We start from the raw sequence: 22,294 nt of genomic DNA on the forward strand, positions 1-22,294 counted from the left end.
TTTTCTACCCCGTGATTGTGTTTAATCAACTTCTTCACTACTCTGATAAGTGCCTGCTTGGAGACTTGCCACTAACCTTAATTTTCCTGTAAAATCCCCCCCAAGAACTTATTTCTCAAGGATTAAAGCTTGAAGGATAAATTATTTCTTCCCAAACACATCAGAACTGTTCTGCCTGGCTGACCTTCCCAGCAAAGCACCAGACAAAGTGTCAGGAGGATGAAGCAGGCAGGCACAGGATAAGTAGCTCATTGCTGATGAAAAGCACTGTGGAGAAGACCATGTTCAAGGACTCCAGGAATATCAGGACAAGGGATCACAGAGCATCACAAGGCCTCAGGAAAAGAGGCCACCAAATCTGGCAGGGCTGAGTAGGTTTGCTGGTGCTGCTTTGCAGAGTTCGCTGCAGCAAGATTTGCTCTATAGACTTACCAAACATGGATCTCTGTTCCATGAAATGGCAGAGAGCAGCTGGCTATTGTCTGGCCTCTCCTGCTTGATCAGAGACATCAAGTGAGACTGGTACATTTTCCACTTTCCACATTTACAATATCTCAGTCACCAGCAAATGAGCTTCCGAGTCATGGCCATCACACCAAACTCCTACTTCCAAGAGAGGGGAAGAACTGCAGATCCTTACTCCATCTTGAAATAAGAGATTACACTAACCTTCGTCTTTTGTTCTATTTATTCTGAATTAGGTTTTGCAAATTGCAGCACTGAACAGAGGTAGGTTTATTCTGGACTACAATCTCCCTTTTATTTCAGAGATCCAGCCAGATAGAGGGATGTGAACAGCACATTTCAAAGAGCTATACAAAGGATTTTAGCAAGCTATGATACTGCTGTGAGTTTTGTGCTATCTGATACAGCTAACCTCATGGTCACAGCATGATTTGCCTACTGCCACGTCATGCACATCACTTCAGCTGCTTAGCAGAACAGCAACAGTCTCAAGAGAAAGAATGCCAGATGTTTTATTTTTTTCATATTAAAGGTTAACAAGAAAAAGAAAGGTGCCTTGGCTTTATTTGCTTTCTTAGCTGTCCTCTTAACCAGAGCTGTGCTGCAGAAACTGGTTGATGAAGATAAGGTGATTGTAGTTAAATTTCTTGGGGGGTTTTTTGTCTGTTGTAGCAGCTGAAACAGGAACAAGGCTTATATAGTGTCTGTTAATTGCAGCAGAAGTACAGCCACAGTAGTTCCCTAAACTAGTACAATTTCCTGGGTTTCTTCTCCTTCCTAGGTTAAACAGCTAACCATAACTTTCCCTGAGTTTACAGTATTATCACTGCTTTCATTGTCCACTGCATGACATAAATCAGGATTGCTAACAAGAGGAACAACTGCCAGATTGATTTCAAGGCCAGGTAATAAAGGGAAAACAATAACCTTCATAGTCTGCTCACTGTATTTATAGTCCCTGTGTTCTCACCTTAAACATAAGCAGGAACCACAAAGTCTCAGAGACAGCCGGCATGGGAAACCCCTGAAGACCCAGTGCAGCCCAGAATCAAGAGGTTGCTGAGAGCACAGGCAATGGCATTAAATTCTGCTGTGTTATGAGCTGCTTGCTTTGCCATGTGATATTGTCTAGCCATTCTCCTCCTTTCACATCTCTTTTCCTAATCCTTTTTTGGGATTTTTTTCTTGCTTCTCCAAGTCTTCCTCAATCTCACTGCACTCAACACAACAACTTGTTGTTAACAACTTGTCCAGAAAAACTGGTCTTGGCCACGGTCAGGGCTGGCTGGTCGGAGCAGCCCACAGGGTACACATGTGCCAGCCAGATGTGCCACAGAACAATCTGTCCACAGTATCTGTTGATCACCATAGGAACATCCTGGTATGGATCAGCTCAGTTCCAACAGGGAGAGTGTAGGAATCACCATAACTTCATGTGAGCTTCTATTTGGGTCAGATTGGCTCTGAAATCGTCTCAAGGCAGTGAAAAAGCTACTCTCAACATTTTATCGACTCAAGTATTCTTGGCTTCTGTTCTGTGGGATTTTTAAGCTGTTTGGGAACTATTTTTATTGACATAAAAGGTTTCACCTGAGAAGCCCTACTGCTCCACACACCTGTGCACTTGGCAGCAGTGCCTTTGACGAATTTTTCTGGCTGCTCTCTTAGTCACAGCAGCTTCCTTCTTGTGTTCCTCCTTCAAAAAGGCTGTGATGACATGATGCTTCCAGCCTACCTCCAAGGACAGGCATTCCAGCACACTGATTTCAGGTAGCATTCTTGCAAGGTGTCCTGTGTTCCCTTTTGATTCCTTGCTTTGGGAAAGGGTACACCCTCTTGTCTCACCAATGCACCACTCAATCTCTTGGACGATATTGCTCCAACAGTCCTGCTGATGATGCAGCAGAGGGATTGGAGCTTGAGAGGATTAACATTCATCTTGCAGCAAAGGAAGGCTGAGTAGGTTGATTCTGTAACAAATGCTCCTGTCACCAGTGTGACACCCCCATCAAGTGTCCCAGCTGGAGTTGTTTGTCATCATCAGCTGTGAAGCATCCCAAGAGATGGCAACACCCACCATCTGCCAAGCTTTCAGTGATTCAACACCCTGGTTGACCACAAAGCTCCTCTGGATGACTCCCTCTCAGGAGAAAGCAAGTCTCATTTGCAATGAAGTCCTCTCGTGGGACAGATCACCCACGGCACCCATGAACCTGCAGGGTACATCTGATTGACAGCTGCTGCCCTTGTCTGTAACTCTGTGAGCCACTCTGCTCCCCTCCTATGGCTGGAGAAGGAGTCCACAGGGTTATAACCAAGCAGAGACAATGCTCAGGCTTCAGTTAGCTGATGTTCAGGACCCAGGTGGTTTCCCCTGACCTGTGTAGACACCATGAACTAAGCATTCCCAGGCCTTTGGGTCATGCAGAGCAGATCTTGACCATCACCCACCTTGGTCCTGGCATACACACACAGCACTCACTATTGGCCTTACAAGGAATAGACATGGTCTGAGCACAGGCTCTGACCTTGCTCCATACCTGGCAAAGACACAGGCAGTTCTCAGAGGCAAACCTGAGCCAGGAAAACCTACCCATCCCCCTGTGAGATATCTGGGAATTATAAAGCCATATGTCAGCTCACTTCACAATCTGGCACCTCCACTTCTCCTTCAAATTCCCACTCTTCATAGGTATAACATCAGCACTAACTGCAGAAAATGGCTGCAATATGGCTACAAGTGAATTTGTTATTTCTTGGGAGGCTGGGAGAAGAAAAGGTTAGGGTTGTGACTTGAAGCTCAGTCCCAGCAAAGGGTCCAACATCAGTTGTGACTTCCCAGTGCCAGCTCCAGACTGTTCTCCTCTGGCTCCCAGCTGCCAGAGGTGTGCCCCAGCCCAGCCCTGCTACGCTCAGTCAATGACTCGAATGCCTTTGTGAGGCAGCCCAGTACTGCCAGCCCAGTGCTCTGCCTCCAGCTGTGATCAGTGGCACATCCTTTTGGAAAGAGCAACACAGATGGGCAATGTCTGCAGATGAAAAATGAAGAGGTGGAGAACTACACCTCAGATCATCTAAAACTGTCTTGATCCTCTCTGCATGTGTTTGAGGAAGGCAGAAGGGACAGTGCAGAAAAAGAAGGGCACAATGGATCAGTTGAATATGAGAACTGAGAAGTAAATCAAGCCAGTAGCAGGAAAGGGTTGGCTGCTCCCTTCCCCTTGCAGCATGTGAGGAGGATCAACAGAGCCTTCACCTAAGCACTCAGCTGAATGTTGTCATCTTTTGCACATTTCAACTCACAATTTTCATTCACTCTCTGGCAAGAAAGAGGTAAAAAGCCAAGTCACACTTGATGGAAAAAATAAAATCAAGTCCTTTTTTTAATATCATCATTTAACTCATGATTTAATCTCATGATTTGCAGGGCCTCAGTCATGATGCTGGATTTCTTTCAAGGTGGAAATACCCCTGGCTGAACCAGCAACACATGACCATCAGGGCACATAGAAACATAGCATTTCCCATGCTCTATTACACTGCTTCCACCAGTCCCAGAAGAACAATAGAAAACCAGTCCTATGCAGTTGGCTCCTTCAGGGTGGCTAAAGGTATTCCTTCTTCCTTGTTCTAAGATTGTCCCAAGAGTCTCAGCCTAATCTTTAAAATGCATAGGGCAGAGGAAAGAAATCACACCCTAATTCTAAGAATAAGCTATACGTCAAAAGTTTCTACTCCCTTCCTTATACTAGGAAGATGTTTTTTGCAGCACAGCCACAAATGTCAAACTCTGAGTGCACTAGTGGCTTACTGCATCAGTCTTTCCAACCAGGCAATATAAACCTTGGCTCTCATCTCACTAGTGGGGAAAAAAGCCCCACGACTTAATTCTGTTGATCTCAGTTCATTACCTCTGCACTGGAAGCCACTCCGGCACTCCCCAAAGCTTAGGGTAGGTGGATGAGCAGAGTTCTTCCATGCCAGCAACACATGTGAGATCAGAAGGAGGTCTGGTGGAGAAAGGAGATGTTGAGGATGGTAAAGGAGATGTATGATCTCATCTGACACCTTGCTTGGTTACATCCCAAAGCTGTCAGGCACTTTGGCATACTGTTGGCAGAGGCAGGTTTGCCATGAGGAAGTGTGTGCCAGCAGCACCAGTAGTCCTGGCCCAGCATGGATGGCCACAGGCAGTAACATTTCCTGTTCCTTTGGCTCTGGAGGCACTCGGCAATGCTTCTACAGAAAACCAGGCAGGACTGTGCCCACCACCTGTCTCAGCTGAGGGATGTATCCTCAGAAGGTCCATGTTTGCTGCCCACTATGAGGCAGTGGGAGTCCTGACAGGGAGCTCGTGCAGCTGGCCAGGCTCTGCCTCTGCATCAGTCCCACGAAACATCACAAGCTCTTCCCTACCTACCAAGGAGAATTAATTTTCTTCTTTTTTGCAGATTTTCAACTCCTCCCATGGGCCTCTCTAAACAACCCCTTCCCTTTCAGATGCTGATGCTTTTCAGCTGATTAAACTGTGGACCAGACCATGAGCTGGGTGTAAATCAGTATCGCTTGTCAATGCTAATTTACACCTGCTGAGAATTTCCCTTCCTTCACCATTTAGCAGAATTATATGACATGTCTTTTATCTCTCCGCACAGTTTAGCCTGCCATTCCCCTTTCCTGGCCCCCGAGCCTCCTGCTTTGCTCTGAACTCCCTGGAGGTTTACAGGATAAGTTGCTTATTTGCAATGTAAAGTGTCTCTCAGAACCACAGCCCCGTGCAAACAAACCCAGGAGAGGCACATTTATCCCTACTTGTGCAACAAATCCAGCCCCATCTTTTCCTGGCAGCAGTTCCCTAAGCACACACTGCGCAGAACTTGCTAAGGGAAGAAATATGTCCCTTATTGCCATTACACAATGCAGGACTTCTCTGGGGAGAAGCAGAGGATGGAGAATGAAAGGATTGATTCCACAGAGACCCTGAGCTCTTTCCTTTCTCATTGAAACTGATGGTGATGGCTTGCCACCCAGCTCAGCACCCTGTAGATTCTGACTGTCAATAAGCAGGATACCATTAATGACTTCTTGTTGCTATGGTGATATTGATGGATAGTCCCTGGTGTTGGTGGGAATCCTGGGAAAGCTAGCAAAAAAAAAAAAAAAAAAAGTGGGTCAAAAAAAAAGTGAGTTTGCCCACAAAGGGGCAGTTATGTGACATACTTGGTGAATTTAGTGGCACTTCACACCTCCTGCCTCCCACAAGAACAGCACAGTGTTCTCCAGAGCCAGTGCAAACACTCCTGATTGCAGTAGGGCTCTGGTGCAGAGGTGCAGTGCTGCAAGTAGATTTCAGTACTAGGCATTACTTTTGCAGTTTCACTCTGGCAATTCATTTCATATACAGAATAAAAATCTTGGCTCCAGTGAAATCACTTGGACCTGTGCCAGTGGGCACAAAGCCAGGATTTTCCCCAGCTCTCAGGATGCCTTATCGCAAGTGACAATTTCATTCAGCTGCTTCGATAGCCACTGGGAACCCCTTGCCTCTCCAGAACTGTTTCAAGCATGGAAAAGCCGCTGTTGCAGTTTTTTGCTCTATTTCCCTGAGGCTCAGTGCTGTCCTCTCTTTGAAGGTGGTGTCATGGGCTCTCTCTCAGCTTCCTAATTTGCAATGCGCAGTTTAGAGAAAGCTTTCACCTTTCACCCCAACCAAGCCACTGCTGGAAACAACAGGCTGTGCTCCAGTCACAATTGGGTCCTTTCACTTTGCACAAGTGTTCTTGGGATTTGGGGCTCAGGAGCCATCTTCCTAAAATAACACTTCTTTCTTTGACCTTCCTTTCTCTGGGAAAATCATTCCTAATTCAGGTTGGTGAGACATCAGTGAAGAAGTGATAAAGGTCCAGTGGAACTCCCTCTTTCTCTACAGATGCTATTCATCTAAGTCCATCAAGGAGTGCACAAACTGCAAGATGCCTTGTTTGGGGGGAGATTTTAGTATGAATAGCAAATTTTAGAGTATGCTTTCCATCTAAGAAAAGACTCTTACATTTTCTGCTTTGTTTTATGTCTAGGAGTACACACAAATTTACTAAAGAACCTTTTATTCCTAAGAGTAGTACCACTCTAGGCATGTATCACTCCATCACCTGATGGGCACTCTTAATCCAAAAAATTTTTATTGGTTTGGATCTGTTATTACAGAAGAATGATATCCACAGGGGAGCATTATCTATAGCAATACCATTACATAGACAGTTTTGCCAGTAAATGCCCCAGTGTAGATCAGATCCAATGGACGTGTCAGCTTTTTCCCTCTATTTGTGTGTTCAGATCCTTCGCCTCCATGTGACCTCAGGAACTGGAAACAAAATTACCCCGCTCCTCTCTTTTGCATTTTCTGATATCCCTAGTTCTAATGGCCTACAGAGTCTGAAAGCACTTTACATCAGGAACAGATCCCAGGAGAAAAATTCAGTTCCTTTCTCTACATTACATGTAGCTGTTCATAGAATTTACTGGGCAAGGTTCCTAAGCACACGGAGGCTGGACCAGCACTGACAGAGGGTCTCTCTTGTATAGCAACCCTTTGATCAGACTGTCAGCATCACTTATTTGCTTTTGTTTCATATTCTTCAATGCTCCAGTAAGTTGTTTTTCCCAGTTGATTATCAAAGGCAAAGGCTGCCCTTTCAAGTTGGATTTGCACCTCTTCCCTTCCCCTCCATTTCAATTAGCTATGGAAATTACTTGGATTTTCTTTTTCTATCTCCTCTTGCCTGCCTGTCTGAGAGGCTTTAGGAACACTGATGGCTGGAGAAAACTCCAGCTGATGTCTTTCCTGTAGGAAATGTTGTGACTTGCAATTAGCACATCTAAGTGCTCTGCTTGACCTACTGCTGGCCAGGGTGGCGAGCACAGACCTAGCTGCAGTGTTCTGACTTTTCCCCAGCTTGGAGCAAGGAGATGGAGGACTGTGAGTGCTATGGATGGAAGAAATGAGGTACCACCACAAACTGGTAGGGACAGACAAGGACAGGAATTGGTTTATTGCACTGGGAGACAGAAGGTGATAGGAACATAAAAGCTTCTTGAAATAGGATTTCTGCCCGCGGGGAACTGCTGTTCTACTGCGTTTGCAGCTATTACTTCTGTGCAAACAATTCTGTGACTGCAGAGACACAACAGGCAGTGAACTGCCCAGGGCAGCTTAGGGCTGAGCAGAAATGGCATTTGGACTGGGCTCTGGGTTCTTCCACTTGGAGATGCATAGGTAAATGTCTTTAGAGACAAATCCCAGCATGCTGGGAGGAGCACACATTCCACAGGACAGCTTTCCAAATGTCATTTGCCATAAACAGCTGGTCACCAAAGGTTTCTCAGGTCACAATATCAAGACTTAAAAACACATCAGATGCATTCAAGATAGGAGAATCACTCTGGGCTGTATTTGGCCCCAGCTGGGCTTTAACTCCCAGGTGACCCCACAGGAACAGGATTTGGAGAGATCAGACTGGAGGCAGTACAGATCCATGGGATTTCTCACCACACACAAGTCTCCCCCAGACACATCATGTCATGCATGGTTTACTGGAGATGTTTTAAAGTCATCATTAAGAAACAAATTCCAAGACTGATTAATACCAACACATATACTCTTGGGATATTCCTAACCACATCTATGTATTCTAACTTATCAATATTGCCATGGGACTCTTTCTTTTTGGTTTTCTGCCAGACCCTAAACTATCGTGAAAGGTGATGGAAGAGGAGGCAGGACATGCCCCTTTGCTTAAAGCCAGCTGTAAGAAAATGGTTTTGTTTGTTCAAATGTACTGGATACTTCGTGCAAGCTGCATCTTTATGCAGTGCAGGTTTGCAACTGCACATGTAACATGGTGAAGAAAATTAAGAATAAATGCAGCAATTTTGCAGCTCTTCCTAAGAGAGTGATGGAGAAGGATACTTGAATCAGATCCCTTCTCCATGTGCTGCTGGTCTTGAGTATTGGCTACATCATATAGACCTCATGACATTAAGCGTGGAGACCCACCCTGGATCCAGAATCACAAGACACTCCATATCACTTCTTATGCCAGTAACTTGCTGCAGGGTCTGAAGCTGGCAGCTCCCAACCAACTCTGGGTTCTCACAGCCTGAGTTAGGTATCATTACTTCCACACCATTTTGTAAAATATTCCAAGAGCCTAATGAAGGTCACTACATTCTTGTTAACCTTTATTTTTTTCACAACTAGGAAAAAATAAGACACAGATCATAGTAGCTGATGGCAGCCTTTGCATGCACATTTATTTTACCAAAGTAGTGCTAAAAGTTGAACCAAGAGCAGCAAGGCAGAGCTGAGGGCAACCAGCCAGGGTTTTTTCATAATAACACAGCACAAATGTGTGCAGCCTTGGTGGCTGTCACAAAGTGTACACACCTACCCAAAGCTGAACACTCCACAGCAAGGAGGCAAAACCACTCTATTGATACAACTTCATAGTATCAATCAAAAAGAGGAAACATTGTCCATGCAGACATCTAATCCCTCATGGGAAACAGACACGAATCCTTTGTAAACACCTTTTTTAAGGAGTACTCTGAGAAGATACAGTGGAGATGCTGCAGCCAACATTATGGTAAGAGTCTCATGCAACACAGCATCTCAGAAAAGAATTTAACCTCAACCTCATAAGTACTGCCCATCAACGATCCCTGCATGGAGCTATAACACCTCAGAAAGTTTAATTACCACTTAAGAAATGGAAGACTAAATGAGCTACGTGACCTTTCCCACCCCAGATCCTGTAGGTCAGCATTATTTAAGACAACTGGGATCTTGAAAAGCTAAACATTAGTGTTGGCAGATGAACAGATGGATGGACTGCTGCCAACATAATCCATCTTCCCACTTGCCTCCATAGGACTGGGTGACATTCAAAGCTAACTACTTCCCTATGCAAAGAGAAATGCACGCGATGCAATGAGTAGGCTTTAAAAAGGACTCATCAGCTGGCAGGACCAGTGGCAAAATGCTTTATGGATGCTCTTTAATGTGCAGGCAAGGCTGTAAAAAAGAGGCAGCAGGCTGTGACAGAAGAGGGGACTGTAGTGACCACAGTGGATTAGCTGTAAGACAACCTCTGAGCAAGTTGTTAAAATCTGTCAGGATGCTGTCATTTTTCCTTTGTGCATAGGAGGTCTAAATCTAATTAACCTTTTAATCAGAGCAGATAAAATTGTAGTATTATCATCAAAGGGGATGCCTTATCTACAGCTTCATGAGAAATTTCTATCTCAACTTGGATTTTTTTTTTTGCTTGAGGCTCCATGAGTAAATTCTGCAAACACTGAAAAATAGAAAAGAGTGAAATAGGAGATTGTTTAACACAGCCGGTTACTGTGCAGATATCAGCTCATCTGATGCCAGATGGGACTCAGCCCAGAACTTTCAGATCCAGCTCAAATACCTGTTGCCTGGGCAGAGAGGAAGTTCCTGCTCCCTGACTGGGGCAGGCACAACAGGAGCTGTGACACACTGTGCCAGTATGAATCGTGTCACCCTCCCTCAAAGAGAGGGCACTGAAGCCCACAAACTCCCACATACTCAGGACCTTCTGGTGTTCTGCAAGGATTAAAAAAAAAAAAAGTAAAACAATCTCCTACATCTACTAGCTATAGCAGGCTCTTCTGTCAGCTACTAGACTACAACATAACTTTCCTAAATTGATGCAAATAACTGACAGGTACCTTTGTACCTACAGGACCCCAGAGAATAAAGATTGCTGCCTCTGACTGGTCTAAAATATAATCCAGATCAGACTGTATGTTGTGGGTTTTTTTTTTTTTACAATGGCTGAAGTCTTCAAGATTTTCTACATCTGCCGGCAAACATTAGTACTGTTGACAAAGTCAGCCAGCACAAGCAAGTGCAGAAAAAACCCATATCAAGATCTGAACCTGGGACTCCAGATAATGAAGCTTCCTGGCTAACCCACTGGCACATCTGTTTCACTGAACTTGGCTGTGTAATCTGAACCAAAAAACCCACTTATTTCCATTTACTATTGCCCATATGCCACCTCTAAATATACTTGCATATTAGCATTTATGCAACGTTCAGTACAAAATCCATATGGCTCCTTTCAGCAAGCAGCAACAAGGATAAGTTGCAAACTGAGTCTGGAGATGGAGCTTCTAAAGATTTCTTTCTAAGCACCATGTAACATTTGCTGTAGATAGACAGTGATCGAAGAGTTGTTACAACCCGCTCCAGATGGACCACATTTTCTTCCCTGCATGAAGCTAAAATGGATTTCTTTTATATGAAATGTCTCCTAGTGATCCCTCTGGAACAGAATTTGGGTAGCAGAGCAGATCCAAGCTTAGGCTGAGGAGTGTTGTACAGCTGCCTCTAATTACCTTGACTAGCTTCATCCGGGACCTCCACCCCTGCTCCTGCCACCCATTGGCCTGGGAGCTGCATTTAAGCTCTTGCCTTGGCCCTTACTTGGCTTAGGCTGTGTGTGTGTTTGTCTTGATCTGCTTGGCTTTATTTCTTGGGTGACATCAGAGCTGTGTTGGTACTACAGATTTCTCTGAGGCCTGTTGGATGAAAAAAGATACAGTTACGAGACCCACTCTGCTCTTCCTGTTTAGGTGCAGTGGGACTGTGCTCCTTTTCCAATGTTACTGTCTCAACCTGCCCACCTTGCCTGGCTTCTACCTCGCCTTCCTTCCCAGAGATGTCCATCCTTGCTTGCTTCCTGACTAGGAGTTTTCCAAGCCCTTGAAGTTGCTGAGTATTACCCACAGTCAAAAAGAAGAAAAAAATGTTGACGTGGAATGAGAGAGTAGAAATTCAAGGTGTTTTTGAAGTTCCCCTGCAGTGACCACTGCTGGGTGACCTTCTAGGATGTAGGAGCAAAGCAACTCAAGTCTGTCACATGTGGCCTTCTGACTAGCAAAGAGAGCCTCTGAGTATTAACAACTTGCTTTAACAGATAAAGGGTAAATATGGGTTGGCTGTCACTGCCTGAATTGCAGGAATAAAATGTGGCAGCCAATGAACTTCTTCTGCATTAACCATCAAGACTCTAAGACCACTAAGCTTTCCCATCCACTGAAAGAGAAAGGTTTCGTGTCTCTAAGAGACTGCAGTCAGGGAAGTAAGTGAGGAGCCATGTGCTGCTGTTGCTCTTAGTCTTTTAGATGATGGGTTCTTAGCTCCACAAATTGTTGTATCCCTTGTGGACGCATGCTGTGTTAGACTTAATCTTGACAGATAGCAAGGAATTGATCACAGAAATAACACATAACTGGTTGCTTAGTTACCAATGATGACTCCACAGTTACATTTGCTGTGTGCAAACAGAGCCCAGTACAAACCAATTATCCCTCATTACAACTCTAAAATGTCAGCTTCAGAGAGCTGAAAACAACTGAGCCAGGTAATAAAGGGAAATTTGAGTAGAAAAATACAAATGATAATTGAGAACTTTTTTGCCCCCCTAAATGTTCAAATAGCCACAGTCCTGTGGCTGAGGAAAGTAAATATATTGGTTTGAAAAAAAACCAGGATTTTTGTTTATTGGGAAAGTGAAAACAAGCATGTTACGTGTGTAAACACTGGGAAAGTAGTAAATAAAAATGGCAAGCTAAGAATTGCGCAAAACTGATAAGGGGGGAAAAGATACAGGGAGAATTAAAGAGCTTCAGGATTAATGAGGGTATAAAGGAGCTGAAATACTTTGAGTCCTAAAAAAAGCATGGTGTCACTCCAAAAATGAAGTGGGGGCTGTGATGATTAGTGGGAATGGCTTGGGCATGGGAAACAGCCCTATGTCTGTGTGAGGCAGACTTGAAGAGCCAGCAGGTGCAATGGTTGCAGGATCTGAAAACATCCCTCCCACTTCTTGAAACACAGATACATGGCTATTGCTATTTAATACACTGTGAGGAGCCACCCTCATAGTTCTCACAATTAGGCGCTATTCTTTTATGGTCCATCCCCAAAGAGCAAATCAATAAATCACTCATAATTGTGACCTTCCTTTAGCAAGGTCTGTCTTTCATCTATCAATCAAACTGAGCCTTGATGCCAGCTCTGTGGATAAATTGCTGTGCTTGGCTGTCTCACCAGCAGCACAATCATGAGATGCACCACAGACATGCTGCAGGTTAGACACTGGAACTAACCTGTGCCTGAATTTATCACCAGGACTGTAAGCAATTCATTCTTAGCATTGCTTATGTCCAGCCTCTCTCCTCCTCAGCAATTCATCTTCCCTCTCCTAAAATACATTATGACAAAAGCACCTATGGAGATTTCTGCCTTCCTTGCATGTGCTGTAAAGTGCAGCTATCTGATCATGTCCTCATGACAATGTAAGTTCTCTGAATGCAGGAAGAGTCAGAGCTGGTTGCAGCCACAGTAGAAATGGGTTTGGGCTGAATGCTCTGCTTCTCTCCAGTACAAACTGCATGTCTTGTGTACAGGAGAGATAAGGACAGTAAGTGTTACATTCTCTACAAGGCCCAGGCTGGAGAAATACCCTACCCCAAGTAACTTGCAGTTTACAGAGGAGAAGAGAAAAACCCATTTCCTCCTTTCTCACCTCTTTATGCAGTGCAGCACAATGTAATAAAATTAAATTCTACAGGAGATGTAGAGCACCTTTTTGCCTTTGACTCCATTATGAATTTGGTTCCCATGTGGCCAGGAGAGAAGCAAAAAAACAGAATGAGCACTTCTGAGGTTGATAATGAACAGAGAGAAGTGTGTTCCTGGCTATTCAAGAGATGTAGAGAAAGTGCCACAAGCGCTTCAATGTCAGGAAGCATTTTCTGTTGTTGAGTTTGAGCAGAAGCTCAGGGAAAGATGCTTTACAACAGTCACCAGCTCAGCTCGGTGTTGGCTGTGGGAGCTATTGCTCTGTGAAGTTTATCAGCAGCCTGGATGGGATTTCTGCAGTGTAGGAGAGATGCTGCTTGTGTTTACATTAGTAGTTGTGTATGCATTAATAGTTGTGCCTGGCAATGTGTGCATGTGTTACATTGACGGCTGATCCACACAGGTACTTCCTAAATGGGGTTGGTTCATAAACACCACAGTGTGCCTGCTCAGGAGAAATATTAGAGGCGTAGGAACAATTCCATGAGACTGAGTCTGTGTGAAAGAAGGTAAGTGCCTCTCAGCTGCTGTGGTGTCCAGGCCATCTGCCTGAAGGGCTACACTCTGCTCTGGGGGTCAGCATGTAGCAGCTGAGTCTGTTTCTGTAGATGCAAAGCCATCTTCCCTGCGCAAAGACAGCTTTGTGATCTCCTGAGAGATGGGGGAATTCTGTTGTCTCTTCTGCTCACTGTAGATCTATCCCAAATTAGCACTGTCTGCTGCTAATCCCTTGGTTGTTATCGAGGCCCTCAGGTATGTAAACCTGGACCAAACGAAAAAGGCCCCAAGAAATAATGGGCTTACCTCATCATATCCCAGCCAGCAGCACTGCTGAGAACATGGTGGAAAACTTGATTTATTAAAATTGATGAAGGAACTGGCTTGTCTTGAATAATTCATTACATATCAGCTGCTGCTGAGGTAATAGGAGCTCGGCAAGATCCTCTTTAGCACTGCACAGTGCCTAAAATCTTTAAATAAGATGAAGTCAAAGATTGGCTAGTTAAAGATTGAAGGGCTTTCTCCATGTGAAGTGAGAGGCCCTGGTTCCTGGTGCTGAGGTCATCTGGCTGTGAAAATCACCCACGTCTCTCAAATGGAAGCCAGCCTGCTAATGTCACTGATATTTGCCAGGGCATGAAACATTCTGCCTCAGCCATCAACTTCTGCAGAATATAATGGCTCCATTTTTCACAATTCTTACTGGAATCATGTTTGCTTTTCAATATTCACCACAAGCTAGGGATGTCTGAGGGTGTTGGCTTGCTTTTCTGATCATTATGTATGAAAATAAATCAGCCTGGTACGCTAAGAAATAGGCACTACCATCTCAGTATGCAGATCTTGAGGTGCAATCTCTGCTGCTGCTTGGGGCTCTTGTCAGCATCAGCAGAATCAAATTACCCACAGCCTGGGCAGTGGCAAGGCTGGATTTTGGAAGCACGTCAGAAGCCCTGGAACAGAATCCTGCTAACTTAATGTGGTCCCACTTGAGCTCTTTTTCAACTCCACTGATGTCAATGGCAAAACCTTTGATAAACATGTAAAGCAACAACAAAATCAGGCACTGTAATAAGATGACCAATGCTCCTCTTCCTGTATGTCCTCCTGCAGAGGTCAGAGGAATTGCAGTTAATAAAGAAAGAGGAAAACCTGATAAATGCAATGAACATGCTCCTGCTTCCCAGCTGCTGGTACGGGGTCTCCACTATCCACATTTCCAGACCCACCCTGAAGCCCATCACTTTCTCTCTTTCCAGCTGCTGATGATGGAAACTGGCCTCATAGCCAGATCTGTTCTCAGCTCCAGCTTGCATTGCTTTCCTTTGTGCCCCACCAGGTACCTAGAATTTGTGAGGTGCTGATGGTACAGAACCTCTAGATCATTGAGACAGCTGGACACAAGACAGCCTTTGACTTAAGATCTTAATGAATACAGAGATCATGATGCCTTGCTTATTTCCTCAAGCCAGATTTTACTTTCAGATGCCATTCCTGCTTCAGCCAGAGCAGATGATTTTAGCAAGGCCTCAGTGTCTGAAGTATGTTGGTAAAGGTACTCTGATGTACCACTGGCATCATGAGACATTTGACATAGCACCAGAAGACTGCCAGTTTGCTCTCCTCTCCAAAAATACTGCTTTATCAATCACTTGTGAAAGTGTTTTAAAAATTAAAGCCAACTTGCCCTTGCCTTGAAATGGAGGCAGCACTTTCTCTTCCTGCTGTCTGTTAATAGCTTCTCTGTGGGAGGTCACAGGACATTGATTTACACCCCTGAGCTTTTTGTGGACAGAGGTTAAAATCATTTGGAGAAGCCACAAACTGAAGTTGTGACTTCTCATTCTGAAGTGTGTGAATGCAGCAAATACTGTAACTCTCACAGCTGCATGGGAGATGTTGTGAACAAACAATGTGAATGGGAGATGCTGTGAACAAACTGTAACTTGGTAACATATGAGACTGATGTCTGGTCCCAGATCTCCCCAGACAAGACATTCCAATTCCTGTGTTTCAGCTCTATTATCTGTAAGAGGCCAAAATAAAACTACCTTCCAGCATCTGCAAGAACTCTCCTTTCAGTCTCTGAGAACCAAGGAAAGTCAGGTAAGGTTTCCTAAAATTGAAGTGTAATTACTTGAAATTAACCTAATTCTGAGACCTGTGCTCAAGTATGAGAGCTCCAAGCCACTGTTTGAGCACAAGCTGGCATGGCCCAGCTGTCTTGAGGGACACTGTGCCTTCCCCTCTGAAGTGGCAAGGAAATGCAGGTATGTGGGCAAGAACAGGACAGTGGTATCAGAAGACCAGTCCATGACCCATACATGCCTCTCTTTACCCTCCACCAGCACAACTGTGTGTGTGGTTCTGTCAAAAGCAGCTGCTTTTGACCTTTCATCATTGTTTTCTTCTCTTCTTTCTTTCTCTCTCTCTTTTTTTTTTTTTTTTAAGCAGTCATCTGTTCTCTTCTGGAAAGGGCACCTGGCTGGTGATGATGCACAATTGCCTTGGGAGCTGGTTTAGGAGGCATGGTGGCCCTCTGACCTGCCAGACAACAGCAGTTGCTACGTGGCTTCCTTTGCTTTGTTCCTTCAGGAGACCAGCTGGTATTTATAGCATTTTCTCTAAGCAAGGCATCGTCCCTGAGGTACACTCAGGTGAGAGTACTTCAGGGAATTCCCACTGGGAGGTGAGAGTAAAGGATTTTATTATTAAAAAACCCCAAACCAACAACAAAAACCACAAAACCCCAAATCCTGGAGGAAATGTTGTTTCCTTTCAAGTGATTCTGTGAGGCAGGGACTGCAAAAGAAGTAGGGAAGCAAGAGTTTCACTGGTTCCAATACAAACCCATTTTTTCCAGGAAGATATAAAAAGTCCATTTCAATGCAAACCCTTTTGGGGAAGGGGGGAAGCTGAAGCCTGTTCAAACATACACCTGGTTTTGGCTGGGATAGAGTTCATTTCCCAGCCTAAACAATGAAAGAAAGTTAGAGAAGGGCACAAAGCAGCCTAGTTCTCATTCCAGGCAGAAAGGAAGGCAAATGGTGTAAATCAAGAGTAGGAAAACATTGATGTTTCCCTTAAGCTTGTTTGTTCTTTGGGCTTTTTTAACCCAAGAGATATAAAACAGATGAAATTGAGCTGGCTAGAATTTTGGGGACACTGGACTGGCTGGGATCACAAAAGAGTCTGTAAGTTGCCTGAAGAGACACATATGTTTCCCTAGGGTACAAGTGAGGGAGCAAAAGAGTCTTTCTTCCAGTTCTGCCTTCAGTGGTGGTGTACTGAAGGCACACTCATCATCAGTGTAACTGATGGCCCAGCTAAGTGTGAAACCTGGCTTTGTCTATACAGCAAAAAGAAAAGCTAAATGCTTTTTTTATTTTCTCTGAGGATATGGTGGAACTAAGCCAAAAATGCGTATTTGTACTGCTCTGCCTAAGACAGCATAAGCACCTTCTCTGGTGAATCACTAGGCCCCAAAGCTTCTGCTCCTCCTAAACGAATGCCAAGTATCCTGAGGAAGTGCTGCCAGGTACAAGGACATAGTGACACTGCTGGGCTAATGCATGATGGGTGTCCATGGCTGAGGGTCTGCAGGATTCTGCCCCAAACTCCCTAGGATGATGAGGTTTGGGATCTAATCCTCTGTATCTGACTTTTCACTGTGCCCCAGTTTACCTCAGTTTTTCTGCTTAATGCTATTTTCTGATCTTCCATAAAGCATTTTCCAAATATTTTGCCCAGTATCTTCCAGGAAGCTGGTGAGAGCAGTTCTGGGGCCCACATAAGCAGGATACTGGCAGGTAGGTGCACAGGACATCTTCAGAGATCAAGGAAAAAAAAGAAGATTGCTGCCACCATGCTTCTATGGACAAATTACACATGACAAAGTTTGGAAATGCATATTCTGCAAGGTAGAGATAAAGGGTGTAAGGGCAAGCCCATTCAGATAAATTTGAGGCTTCCTTGCAGCTGCAACAGCCATGTTGACATGCACTAGGTTAAGACCAGACTCAACTGTTTTCACGTTAATTGCCTGGCTGCTTTAATTGCATATAGGCTTCTAAGTCATGGAGACAGCTGTGTGACATGAAAAACTGATATTTACCTCTTCACTGCTTTATCCTGCCCAGTGCTGCAGGGTCAGTACACATGTTCCTGTGCATTAGAGTTGTGCACAGAGCTGGTGGACTATTTTGCAAGAGAAGCAAGTAACATTTCACATCTGAAGGTACTGTTCAGACTTTAATTTCAGGAAAAACTACCCTGTTTCTGCTCCAAGGAATGCCTCCAAGGCACTGATAACCACCATCAGCAAACAGATAATAATCACTGAGCTGCTGGGCTACTCATTGGCAGTGCAATGACTGCACTTGTACACCCGATGGCCTCTGATTGATGATGTGACACTCATGCAATGCAGTCAGTGTCCCTCTGGACTTGAGTGGCACAGCAGCCTCATGCTGTAAGGACACACAAAGTTAGAATACCACAAAGTAGTGTTTTGAGCATGGGTGAGGATGAGGAAGCTTTCTAAGATGAGCCTTGGAACACCAGGCTTCCTGCTGCAGTCTATGTCAATGGGCTGGCACGTGGAGGGATGCAGGACTGCTGAGTCCAACTTCTCTTTCTTCTTTGGATCTCTCCTATCCAAGATGATGTAGGATAGGAACACCATGGGGAACAGAAGATGCCCCTACTGCTTCCAAGCACTGCACTGCCCTGTGAGCTGACTCAATTAGGTGGAGCACCAGGTCTGCAGCCAGGCCCAGAAAGCTACCAGCAGCTGGGAGCAGCAGGCTGTGTGGTGCAGAGATGGCAGGTGGTTCCACGCTGGGGCTGGCCATGCACTTGCACCAATGCACTGGCACACCCAGCCTGGCTCCACTGAGCCAGGGGTGTCACTGAGTCTGTGGAGCAATTTCCTGCTAATGAGACTGCAGATTATCTTGCAGTTGTGCCTGTTACAATTAGCCTCCTGATCTCAACCTCTGTTAGAGCTTTGTACGGAGAGAACTCAGGCTCATCCCCCTTATAACTTCAGTGATGTAAGAGTAGAGAAAAAAAAGACATTAAATACTTTGCATCAAGGAGTGCTGGGTCTTTCCCCAAATAAAGTGGAGGAGGATCCCTCAGTAGGGTGTAGTCCAACACAAGCAGCTTTGCTGTCAGGTTCCCTCACTGGGAGGAAGGCTGTGAAGTTAAGAGCCTTCCTGCTGCTCCACACCCCACAACTACTTTGTGGCCATCAGCCATGCTCAGCAGGGGCATGGGCATGGGGACAGGAGGCTGGTCACTGCCAGAGGCTTCCTGGACAGATGTGTGCTTGAAGGAGCACTGCTGGAAGACACCTCTGACTGCAGCTCTCCTCTCCTTGCAGGACAGTTCCAGTCAGTGAGGACCATCCCTGTGTGCTGGGCCTAGGAGTAGGCTCATCTGCACCAAATGATCACAAATCAGTCCTCATAGTCAGTACATCAAACAGAAAGGAAGCTGGACTATTGCATATAGAGAAGCAGTACCCTAGGCTAGTGTTTATGCTCATTTACATGGATGAAAAAAACCTGCTCAGAAGCGAGCAAAGATATATGATTTTGGCTACTGCAGGAGCGAGGACACTGCATGTGGTAGAGCTACCAGGAGAAGCTACAGTGAAATCAGCTGCCCCCCTCTTCAAGCCATTTACTGCAACACGAGGCAGGATGGATCAATAAATGTATTGAGCTAGGAAAGTTAATCTGCATCCAGAGCATCATAACAAATTAAAAGGAAATAAAATCAGTACAATTCCACTGGCTCTCATTACTATCACAGTGGAGAGTAATTAAAGTCTATGGGGCGAATTCAACGCTGTAGGAACTCTCCTGAAGCCAAAGGCACTGTACAAGGGCATTGCTTTTTCCAGATGCTATGTATTTCCAACAGCAGCAGGAATGGCAAAATGGGCAGAGGGGATAGGGCAGGGTAAGAGCAGAACCTCTTTAGGAGCCAGGCATTCTGCTGCTTGCTCTTCCTCATGTGGAGTCATGCTGCACATCTGCTGCTTTGGTGCTTGATGTGCTGACTTTCAAAAGCTCCAGGCATTTGTATGTGGGGCTCCCACTTAGAGACTTCCCAAGCCAACACACAACTGCCATTCATCAGCTCTGGCTGTCACCTCATCCTGCCTGTTCCCTGCTCCCCTGCATTACCCTGCAGCCTTCCTGTTAACTCCTCTCTCCTCCCCACTCCTAAACACAGGCACCCCTGCTACACACTCTCTTAGTTGCTAAAGAAATGCCTTTTCCTGCCAGAGAGCACCTTCTGCTATTCTGTTGCCGGATAAGGCTCTCAACCCATCTTTCTGTGCTTTCCTATAAACTCCTTATCCTTTGACCCACACACATCCCTGATGAAGAAGCTGAAGGAGGACTATCACCTGCCCCACAGTCACAGCCACTTGCCCTCCCATTACAGCTCTGCTCCAGTCCTGTGTTATGAGCTGGAGCTGTGCTATAAAGCAGGAATTCAACCTGAAGCAGCATTTACTGCCCAAACCTCTGTACCTTGACCCTGTGTGAGACCCCACTATCCTACAGCCGAGGCGCTGTCTTAGCTCAGTTGAGCACCTGATTCCCATCGAGTGGAAGATGTGTGAAGCACAGGAAGCCCATCCCTCATCACTGCACACAGCATTGTGTCCAACCACCAGCGTGAGGCAGCGGGTGCAGCTGCCACACTGGCACCCAGAGAGGCAACTGATGGTGACAGCCAGTGGCATGGGGCTGTGAATGCAAAGTTTGGTTCACAGGGCTTAGGAGCTGGAAACTGTCATTAAAGGAGAGAGGCATTGGATGTAACACATCAATCTGGGGAAGTTCTGTAGATGGTGTGTAGCAAAAGATTTGATCTCAGCATGCTTGTCCAGCTTTCACCTTTACAAACCTCTTACCTCCTGTCACCACACCCTGTGCATGGCTTCCACCTACAGAAGCTACGCCTATGTCAGCAGGATGATGCAGCTGCTAAATACCATGTGTGGCAAATGCCAGTCTGCACATGCACAGTGCTGCCGAGGGCTCTTCCACACGGACATGTTTACCATACAATAATTATGGTAATCTACAGAGATAATCCAAAGTGGATTGTTAATGCTATTTTACAAATTGATGTACTATGGTCCTGCAGGTGGAACCATGGTCTAAGAGTTGTATTTCCAGATATACCATGATCTTGTTCACTGTCTGGAAAAGTGGAGGTCTCACTTGACCTGGCCTTACCTCAGTATGCCTTTCAAAAGTTCAACCACTTTATTAACACATATCCACATCTGTAACCATGTTCAGATTCACCAGTGAACAGCACAAAAGCCTCATTCTTAAACGTCTTCAGCACCTTAAAAGTCACAGCCATATTATCACAGAATGTGCTTCAACATTTCACCAAAAATAGGTGCTCGCATCTTTCAAAACAATCCAGCAAGGAAAGCAAATGGAAATCTGCCCCTTAATAAGTACCTACCTAGGGGCCAAACTGCTTTGTTTCTCTAATTTCCATCTGAAAACAGCAGACCATCTCTCCAGATATATAAATCTCATCTGCCTTTCCTATTACAAGAACTTTGAGTTTATTTGTATGGCATTTATACATTCTTCAAAGGGATTGCTCTTTAAGGTAGCGTTAGCTTGAGGCATAACTGGAGTTTTGACCTGAAAATTACTTCGCTCAAAAAGGACTATGCTCTGACGGTCTTTATATGAGGTGAGATACAGGTAAAAGAATGGCTCTTAGGCAAAGAGGAAATAAAGTTCCTGACTCTCATCTCTCTGGACAGGCCAGGGGGAGTAGGGAGCTTCTTCCCATGGAGGTCAAAAGCCATCCTGTACAAAAAAATATCCAAGGTACACACTAATGTATGTTGCACTGTTGTAAGCATGAACAGGATTGCTGATGTGGTTGTGGGCTATGCTAGTGCCTGCAGCTTCTTCTGGCTGGGTTAGCTCTGTTTTATGGATTTACTTCATGCTACTGCTGGAATGAAGAAAAGCCTGAGGAGTGTGCTGAGAGCCAGAACAAAAAGTGTTGCAGAGTTATTGCTCCACTGTCTGCATGTGACCAGAAATATTGCAGCACTGTGTAGACAAGCAATGACTGTCTCCCTTGGGAAGGTGGCTCTGTGGTACCCAGGTAAGGACAGAACCCAGAATGAAGGGCAGAGGATCCTCACTGAAAGACAGGACTGGCTGTTGAGTTAGCAGACCTAGTTCTCAGAGCCAGGAAGGAGACATCTACTCTTCCTGTACCTGTTGGAAGGTGTTCCAAAACTCCAGTGGCTGATCAAACAAGTAAGCTATGCACCTTAATCTTAAAAATCTGATCAGCTCACACTCTGCTTATCAGTACAAAGGAATCCATGCCTACCCATTCCTCTTTCAAAAACAGATTTTCTTTTTCTTTTTTTTTTTCCTGTGACTTTGGCTGATGCTTGTTTTCAGTGATACTGAGCTTTAAGGGAAGCTGAAGTACTGTCTTGTGAGGTCTCCCCACTGCAGGTACAGCTTCTGCAATCATAAAGCGCCAATTTCCCTTAAAATTGAGCCCTTAAATAGGAGGAGAAGTGCCACACTGGGGCTTACTGACAGGTTATCTTGTGTTGTGGAAACCTGA

General features: G+C 45.1%; 1 protein-coding gene across 9 annotated transcripts in view; it reads right to left on the minus strand.

Annotated features, from left to right (window-relative positions):
- The window catches only part of LOC138113133 (uncharacterized), a 45,752-nt gene that overhangs the window by 18,112 nt on the left and 5,346 nt on the right, over nt 1–22,294 (minus strand). For 2 of the 9 annotated variants that reach the window (XM_069021051.1, XM_069021046.1), the window contains exons 1-2: nt 4,377–4,875; nt 1,436–3,784 (exon numbers count right to left, since the gene is read on the minus strand). The exons of 3 other annotated variants lie outside the window; for them this stretch is intronic. The gene's annotated coding sequence lies outside the window, so the exon portion shown is untranslated. 4 more of the 9 variants (XM_069021047.1, XM_069021043.1, XM_069021041.1 and 1 more) reach the window with 3 other exon arrangements.

Source organism: Aphelocoma coerulescens, chromosome 7 (assembly GCF_041296385.1).
Source record: "Aphelocoma coerulescens isolate FSJ_1873_10779 chromosome 7, UR_Acoe_1.0, whole genome shotgun sequence".
NCBI classification, from domain to species: Eukaryota; Metazoa; Chordata; class Aves; order Passeriformes; family Corvidae; genus Aphelocoma; species Aphelocoma coerulescens.